We start from the raw sequence: 2709 nt of genomic DNA, 5'->3' as shown, positions 1-2709 counted from the left end.
AAGACATCACTAGGTACTCATACAGCCCATACCTAGTAGAGAAAGCGGTCTTTGGTATATCATGTGGCCTGATCTTGATCTGATGATAGCCTGATCGGAGATCAATCTTCGAGAACACCTTGGCGCCAGCTAGCTAATCGAATAAAGTATCTATGCAGGGCAAAGGATAAATATTCTTAACTGTTACCGCATTAAGAGGATGGTAATCCACACACATCCGCAAAGTACCGTCCTTCTTCACGAAAATAGCCGGGCAACCCCATGGTGAAGAACTAGGACGGATAAAACCTTTGTCCATCAACTCTTCCAGCTGCTTCTTCATTTCTACTAGTTCTCTTAGAGCCATACGATACGGGCGTCTAGAGATAGAGGTAGTACCAGGCTCTAGCTCAATGGAGAATTCTACCTCTCTATCCGGTGGCAACCCAGGAAGATCTTCAGGGAAAACATTCGAGAACTCACATACTACCAGAATGGAGGTAAGGTCAGGAGAAGCTTTAGCATGGGCAGCAATAGGTAAGACTGGATCGGAGGGTACAATAAGAGACATCCTATCCTCAGAAGAAGGAAGTCGTAACTCCACACTTCTCCTCTTCAAAATCCAAGACTACCTCATACACCAGCAACCAGTTCATTCTAAGAATAGCATCAATGCCTTGCCTAGGCATGACCATAAACTATAGGTGGTAAGTATGGGTGGCTAATACCAAACTTACTATATCTGTATGGGTATTGATGAACATTTGCAAACCCACAGTACAGATCTTATAGGCATAAGGTATAGCCATAAGTGGTAAGTTGTGCCGCTCTACAAACCCCATGCTCATAAAGGAATGTGATGCACCAGAATCGAATAACACATAAGCTGGATGGGAGTCGATGGTAAACATACCAGCCATCACCGGCTCCTGCTACAAAAATCTATTCAGCATCTATGAAATGCACCTGACTGGATCTGTTGGGCACTTTCTTCTTGATTACGGTCCTCTTGACAAGCCTGGAGTTCGCTGATGATTGAGCGAACTGAGCTGGCTAGTTCTGGGGACAAGCTCGGGCATAGTGGCCATCTTTGCCACACTTGAAGCAAGCACCTGGCTTGTTCCCAAACCCCTAACAAGGTGGGACCTGCTATCCCTGAGACTGCTGGGGCTACACCTGCTGTGGGGGTGCACGGTACTAGGTGGAGGAAGTTTGAGAAGTCTGTTGGGGCTACCGGAACGAAGGCTCACCTGATGACTGATAGGGCCCCCGTCGGACAATCTGTACCTTCTGAGTGTGAGGGTGGCTAGAAGATCTAGCTGCCACCCACTTCCTCTTCCACTCTGCCTGAGACTCCCGCTGAAAACCCTCCATGGCGATGGCGGCGTTCATCAGCACCCCGAAGGTCTGATAGTTTGCCGTGTACAGCTTCTCCTAAAGGATGGAAGAGAGACTATGAAAGAAGCGGTCCTTCTTCTTGTCGTTGGTGTCCACATGAATGTCAGCATATTGGGCCAAGTGATTGAACTTATTCACATAGTCCATCACTGTCATATTCCCTTGGCGCAGCTCCAGGAACTCAGTCACCTTTCGGTTGATGACACCAGCAAGGATAAAGAACTCTCAGAATGTGGTGGTGAACTCCTGCCAGGTTGCCAGATGATCAGGCTACTCCATGGAATGGAAGGTATCCCACCATGCACTTGCGGACCCCAAAAGTTGTTGCGCTGCAAAGCGCACCTTCTGCTCATCGACCACATTGAGCAGCAGAAACTTCTGCTCTAGAATGCGAAGCTAGTGCTCCGTAGCCAGGGGCTCATCAGATGGGGTGAAAGTGGGTGGGTGAGTCTTGAGGAAGTCCTGGTAAGAGGATGGTCCCTCAGGATAGCGGGCACCACCCCCGTTCCCACCGTTGCCCTCGTGGCCTCCACGGGCGAGGCCCGCGACAGCTTGTGCCATTATGTCCATGGCATGAGCTGACTCTTGGCGAGTAGCCAATAGCTTCACCATCATCTCAGCGTGGGTCATCAGAGGCGGTGGTGGTGGAGGAGCCAAAAGTGGAGCCCCATGGCTCTCCCTGTTGAGCTCGTGGGCCCGACCACTCACGCTGTGGCCCTCGCTAAGACTGTGAGCCGCCCCTACACTAGTGCTCCCGCGTCCAGACCTAAGATTCTTCTGTAAGAGATATGAACCATCCATTAGAACACCATCCTGATCAGAATCAAGGGATTAGAGAAATGACAACACATTTATTAAAGCATTCATTTAATTAGTCCTATTGATTTACTTTCTCAATTACACGTGAAGGGGGATTTTAGTTTGAGTAAGATGCCATTATTATGATGCATGCTTCGGCCTTTGCGCTCACTCAAGCCAGAATATAGCGGCATTCGTTAAATTTCTGGCACATCGCACACTCACTTCCCGTATACTAAGCGCTTTCTTACGCAACATAAGTCAGTGTACCTACAGAAAACTGATTAGATAAAACCAGTGACGCTATCCTAGATAGACCATATTGCTAGGGCTTATACTTGTTTACCTAATATAATCGCATCCAGCTTTTTGCAAAACTTTTGTTGGTCAAATTTTTAAGTTTTTGAAAAAGAGTGATGAAACTCGTAACCATTATTGGCTCTGGTACCATCTGTGGCAGAACCGCTCAAAATAGCATGCTTACGAAGGGGCTCGTCTCTCACCAGACACTAAGCACCCCAAAAATAGGCTACC

The sequence above is a fragment of the Miscanthus floridulus genome, chromosome 8 (assembly GCF_019320115.1).
Source record: "Miscanthus floridulus cultivar M001 chromosome 8, ASM1932011v1, whole genome shotgun sequence".
NCBI classification, from domain to species: domain Eukaryota; kingdom Viridiplantae; phylum Streptophyta; class Magnoliopsida; order Poales; family Poaceae; genus Miscanthus; species Miscanthus floridulus.
Note: the sequence above shows the minus strand (reverse complement) of the source record.